General features: G+C 36.2%; 1 non-coding gene across 1 annotated transcript; it reads right to left on the bottom strand.

The window, feature by feature from the left end:
• Positions 1-5222: 5222 nt before the first annotated feature.
• LOC131241634 (small nucleolar RNA R71) lies at positions 5223-5330 on the bottom strand. Its single transcript, XR_009169194.1, has one exon. It is a non-coding gene; the product is annotated as a small nucleolar RNA R71 (small nucleolar RNA).
• Positions 5331-6765: the final 1435 nt, after the last annotated feature.

The following is a 6765-nucleotide window of genomic DNA, read 5'->3' as shown; positions in this document are numbered from 1 at the left end:
TCCATTTATTTGGTGAGCTCGTCTTAAGGTTGAGACGAAAATTAAGATAGATCTAAGTATCAAGTGGACCACACTTCAAAAAGCAGCAGGGGATTGAAAGTATACCATTGAAACTCTTTTGGGGTCACAAAAGTTTTGGATCAATATGAAATTTGTTTTTCCTCTTCGTCTAGGTCTTTGTGACCTTATGAATATATTGTATAGAAAATAAACATTATGGTGGGTCCTACGAATGTTTTAAGGTGAAAATCATTACCTCCGTTGCTATTTGTGGTATGATCTAAATTATCTTTGGATATAATTCATTTTGTGGATAATGCTCTAAAATGATCTCTAAGAATAGATGAACGGTGTAGATATAATAAATACATCACTATAAGGCCCATGTAACTTTGATCACCTTTGAATCTTTCATACAACTCAGAGCTCGAGGAGCACTAGCGCTCGTCTCCGCACGACACGTACATTAAGCAGCTAGATAGCTGGTGTGTGGTACACCAGCCAATTCACTTCCTATTATTTCCTATTCCGTTACTCCTTTCTGGCGGCGGATTGCGCACCACCAACCTCGTTGGTGTGTTGACGTCATCTTCTGTGGGCCCACCATGATGTACACGCTGTCCATCCATTTTTTGAGAACATTTTAGTTAATGGGCCAAAACATAAGGAAGACTAAAATCTCAAGTGAACCGCATCACCGAAAGCAACTGAGAAGTGACATCCACAGTTGAAACTTCCGTAGGGTTAACAACGAACGTCCACCAGCAAGTTTTGTGAGTCCCATCATGAGGTATGTGTTATATCCAAACCATCTATCCATTTGGGAAGCTCATCGTAAGTCTTGAGCTGAAAATAAGACATCTAAAGATCAAGTGGACCACAATGCAAAAAGTTGAACATCTACCATTGAAACCCTTTTGGGGTCGCAAAAGTTTTGGTTTAATATGATATTTGTTTTTTCTCTTCATCCTCCCTGTGACCTTATAAACAGTTTGTATGAAAAACAAATATTATAGCGGGCCCTACAAATGTTTTAACCGTGAAAATCATTATTCTATTTGGAGTGTGGTTTTTGGCTCATGCTCTAAAATGACGGTGTGGATATAATACATACATAATTTTGAAGCCCATTTAAATTTGATCTCCTTTAAAAATAAATAAATAAATGAATAGATAAAAAAAACTTTGAACACCTTTGAGCTGTTCATACAACTCGGGCTCTAGAGTGTCAGCGCTCATTCGCACGACATGTACCGGTGTGTGGTACACCAGCCAATCCGCTTCCGTTTATTTGCTGTCCAGCTTATTCAAAACGTATAAAGACTCGGATGATGTAAAAATACAAATATCATTATGTGTTCAATTCCTATTATATTTTAGGAAGTAATCCACCTAAGATGTAAATCTGCTTTATTTTAGGCTCATAACATTATAAAATGATTTTGAAAAATAAATGAATAGCGGGGATACCACGCAGTCTGCTATTTTCCTTTCGTAATCCCGATCGTTTTTTTTTCTCTTGCAGAAGTCCTTCAGTGGATGGGACGAGACAAGACCCACTCACAGGGAAAGGGTATAAGAGTGCGTCGTCGTACAAAGCTTGGAATCGAGGATTTTTCAGTTCGTCAATTCTCGAATCCTATTCATCAGGAATCCGCGTCTTCTTCGATGAGTCATATGATTCCGGCTAACGGTGGAGTGTGAACTAACAGTGGCTGTACTAACAAGCTAACCAAAAAAATAAAATGATTCCGACTGAGTTGTTTGACAGGCCTTTCGAAAAAAATCAAAAGAGTTTGTTTGATATTCTGACAGGGTATAGTATTTTATATTCAGGCACTAGAAGCTTTTAAACTTAGAACGAGTACAAATTAACTGACCAAAATGTGAAATGCAGTGTCCGCTAACTCACAAAAATCAGAATGGTTTAATAATTCTAGCTGCTGTACCTTATCTTTGACAACTCCACAAATGTCTACAGGGAGGTGATACGTAAGTTGTATGAAAATTTTTTCCAAGATATTCGGAGAGCTTTTTTTGAAATCATAGCGAGCGTATATTTAATATTGTACGCTATTAGGTGACCAACAAAATAGCATGGTTGAGGTATTTAGAAGTAGAACACGATCGAAGAGCAAACCATGATCAAGAAGAGTAGAGTTTGGTCCAGAGAAAAAGAGTAATCAAAATGAGAAACGTAGTAAAGAAGGATCTAGATAATGACACTACAGTTGCTATAACCATCTAATAAAGAAGAGAAATGTTTAAAGAATAAGTACAAAATAAATTTATAAATTGCAGGAATAAAAAAAAAAAACAAAATCCAACAAACAAATCAACTCTATCTATTTATCTTAGCTCAGTCTATTTTAGGAGTAATAATAATCCATTAATGATAATTTCTTAGTTGCAATATAAGTTTATGCTCATACACTTGACTTGATCCTTATCTATCAATAGTTTTTTAAAGAGACACATTCTTGCATTCACTCCTAGTGATCGATTGTGAGTTTTTTCCTTTTGTTTGATTGCACCTATTTATTGAAAATGTCCTTACTTATAAAGGCAAGATGCAACCCATCTTTGAAGGAAGAATCCAACCCTCCGATAATCGCTTGATTATTATAGATATTCTGTGAGTGGCTAAGTAGGCGACCGATCTCCTCAAATTCAGTTATATATTATTAAGTTTGACGTATCTTCCAATTTTGGCACTGAGGTCAAAGTTGATTAGCTTGAATCAAGATGCTATATCAATTCTGGCACAGCTGCACAGACCGCACGTGACAGAAAACAAACAGAGTGTTAACAATTTTTGGTATGCTCGATGAGACTCAAACAACTACTTAGTTATCTTAAATATTCATTTAGCACCGACCATGTAAAAGGAACAATTATTGGCACCCCTGGTGGGACTTTGATTATACTTACCAGTGCAAAAATTCTGTGGAAACATGAGTCAAAGAGGTGGTCAAAATGTTTCTATAGCTACTAATGTTGTAGCTAATAAACCTCTTGTTCGAGAAAGAGTTGCAGGTTCAGTAGACACCTGAGCAAGTGAATCCACCACCCAATCCGATGCCTACTCTTCCAAATTCAGATATAGCATCGACATCTCAGGTTGAACACCTTGAGATTATTCAATCGGGATGGTCGATATGCAAAGGGAAATTCAACACATAGAGTTGTCACATATTCCAGCTGAACAATCATGAGTTCAGAATGAAGCCTTTAATAGATGAATGAATAACCATGCCTAGAGCATAAACCGATTGATGGCTATATCTGCTGAAAGGGAACTTGTTGCACCTCTGCAACAGGTTGGCGCTAGTTCAATTGGGAATCTGACACCAATACCTCTTGTATAACCAATACCATAGGCACCCCCTCTATGGCGAAATACACATCCAATTCCTGTTTCAGTTCAGGACGTGTAAAATTCGCCATCATTAGTAGATTTCAGGCTACCTGAATGTGAGAATATGAATTTTATCCATGAAGTTAGGAATTAAGGGATACCTAGGGGGGTAAAGTTTGCTAAGAAACCAACCTTATAATGAGTAGTACCTAGCTTGTTAGGAGTCACCTTTAATGGCTAGGCAACAACATTGGGACAATAATCAAATTATGTTGTTAGTCTAGGAGGTAGCAAGTTAGGTTCTTGGCTGAACTACTAGTCCAATGTATCACAAACATTATCCTGATTGGGTTGACCTGATTTTACACTATTTACAAGTGATATTGGTTAACCGACCATAGAACATATATGTCGCTTTACTATATAATGTAGAGAATTTGCCAATAATGATTATTATAAATTATAATTATTTGACCATTTACTAACTGGGATAACATTTACTTGGTATTCTAGTTTGTTACTAAATCTAATCTAAACTTGGCAAGAAATGAAAGAAAAGTTTCATACCTAGATCTTTTATAAGGATAAAATTTTTTTGTGGTCGATCTTACACGATTACGGTGAATCGGTCGAAAATTATATCACTTAGTTCAAGAAAGAAAAAAGTCAATGCAAGGTATTCACTATGTCCAATTGGCAAAAGATGGTCTAGAGTTTAAACTTTGAAAGAAGTTTATTGGAATAAAATTCACAGATCTTTACGATCTAATTAAAAAGGTATCTCGATATGAGGCTTTGTTTGAAGTGGCGACATGGCAAAAGAATTCGTCAACAATGACATACTACCATGATCCTAACTATGACGTTGTGGTAGTCGAAGTAGTGGCTAAAAAATCATTTGTCTATTCGGCCTTAGTTAAAACCGAGGCGATTGTGTTGGCTCTCAAAAAGTTCCAAGGACATATATCTTCGACATTACTCCGGCTGACGAAATCTTTGATATCATATTGGGCGAAAAATTTATCAAACTTCTTATTAATCACATAAGATACTAACACCCGAAAATAGAATTTTTCTGAAATTAATTGGTATTAGAATTAGGTTAAGATTAGGGTTAACTTTTTGCTTTACCTTTAGGTTAAGATTTTTTTTTTTAAAAAAAAAAAATTATTTTTAGAAACTAACATTGTTTTCTGTTTTGTAGGATCTTAACATAACGACTCCAATCTGGTAACCTCTTTCCAATTCTCTCTTTCTTTTTTAGATTTCTTATTTTCTTTAGTTTTCATTCTTCTTAGGTTTAGTTTGGTTTAGTTACTTGAGGGCTTTGAGTGTTTCATTCCTAAGTGGGTTTGTGACAACACTCTCCATCTCTTGAGTGAAGGAGGATTAGTTGAAGGGTTGTTTATCCATCACCGGATTAGACACCAATTGAGATCCTCTGAGTCAATAGAAGTGATGACTGCAAATCAACCTCAACCTCCAGTTAAGGAAGTTTAAGATGAAAAAACTCTACGAGATTATTTACAACCGGTGGGAGAGGGGTGAGTACACCTTCCTGCATGATATTCCCATTGAATGCAAGAACCATGGATATTAAACTAGGGGTGATTCAACTTCTTCCTAAGTTTCATGGACTAGAATCTGAAAGTCCATACTTGCATATGAAAGATTTTAATGAGATAATATCTACACTACAATTCCCAAATGTGTCTGAGGACATGGAAAGACTGAAATTGTTTCCATTCTCTTTGAAAGAAAAAGCTAAGTCGTGGTTACATTCCTTAAGACCACGGTCCATTGGCACATGGGCTGAGATGACAAGGGAGTTCCTTAAAAAGTTCTTCCCATATCAAAAAACGAATACCTTAAGGAAAGAAATCATGAAGTTTGCGTAAAAAGAGGATGAGACCTTCTTTCAATGTTGGGAGCGATTTAAGGATCTCGTAAATTCATGTCCACAACATGGCTATGAAACATGGTGTATAAAAAGCTTTTTCTATGAAGGATTGACCTCGCCGATGCGCCAATTTGTGGAGATAATGTGTAATGGAGAATTCATGAACAATTAAGCCGATGATGCATGGGATTATTTCGATAAACTCGCTGAAAACGCGCAATCATGGGATACCTCCTTAAGAACTACCACTTCTAAGCCTACTCAATTAAAGGAAAGGAGAGGAATTTATGTTTTAAAACATGAAGATAATATAAATGCAAGAATAACCAAACTCACAAGAAAAGTCGAGGCCATAGAACTTAAGAAGGTAGAACCCGAAAAGGTTGCGGAAGTTGTTTGTGGTATTTTTGCTTGTAACATACATACAACTGAGAATTTTTCAACAATTCTTTCTTTTCAAGAGATATTGAATGAGCAATCAAATGTTGTAAACAACTACCAAAGACCTTTCAGTGGACCCACTTCCAATATGTATAACTCAAGTTGGAGGAACTATCTAAATTTCAGTTGGAGGAATGGACAAACTGTTACTCCTCAAGGGATCCTTAACCAATTTCTGAATCAAATGAAACCTTAAGAGGATCCGATCTTAAAATATATTTAAAATCAAGAGCTTTTTAACCAGGGTATGCTACAAGCCTTTCAAGAACTTACAAAGGCCATACAAGGGTTTGAGATAAAAAATTCGATTGAGAAAAAAAGGATCCTTCCGGACCAGCCTTTCCCCAATAAAAAATCGCAATTTGAAAGAAGTAACTCAAGCTCTTCAAATCAGATGGAGCAAGCTAAATCTATCACCACTCTTAGGAGTGAGAAGATTATTGACAAAATTATTCCGGCGAGGGCTGAAAAGCCTAAGGACCCAGAAGAAGCTGAGAATGATAGACCTAACAATGCTCCACATGGGTTAAAACCGAAACCTCAAAGTAAGCGGATTATGCCATTCCCTCAACGGTTGATTGCATCAAAACTTCTAGCTAACTCGCAGGATATTCTAGATATGTTAAAACAAGTGCAGGTCAACATTCTTTTGTTGGATGCCATATAACGCCCCAGGTTTTTGAAACGTGAGTATATGACTCGTTTTCCAAAAATCCGAGTGTTAACCATTAATGATAGCCAAGTTCCACATGCATTTTTTTTCAGAGTGAGCATTTAGGCGGAATATGAACAAATCAAGCATAAAGGAAATTGTATATACATTCAAATTATGGGAGCGGCTACCTAAAATGACTTATACAAACCAATGTCTCTATGTTAACAAGTACAAAAATTACAAGATTTAACACATGTGAAATAATAAAGTGCATATAAACTTAAGCTGCAAGATCGCGTAGCTTCCCTTGACAGATATAACCATGCTTCCCTGATAATTGTACCTTGCTTCTTACAAATCTGGATATGAATATCATTTAAATTACCTGTGCCACCTGTACGGTTATATATT

Source organism: Magnolia sinica, chromosome 3, assembly GCF_029962835.1.
Source record: "Magnolia sinica isolate HGM2019 chromosome 3, MsV1, whole genome shotgun sequence".
Taxonomy (NCBI): Eukaryota; Viridiplantae; Streptophyta; class Magnoliopsida; order Magnoliales; family Magnoliaceae; genus Magnolia; species Magnolia sinica.
This window is presented reverse-complemented; position numbering and strand designations above follow the sequence as displayed.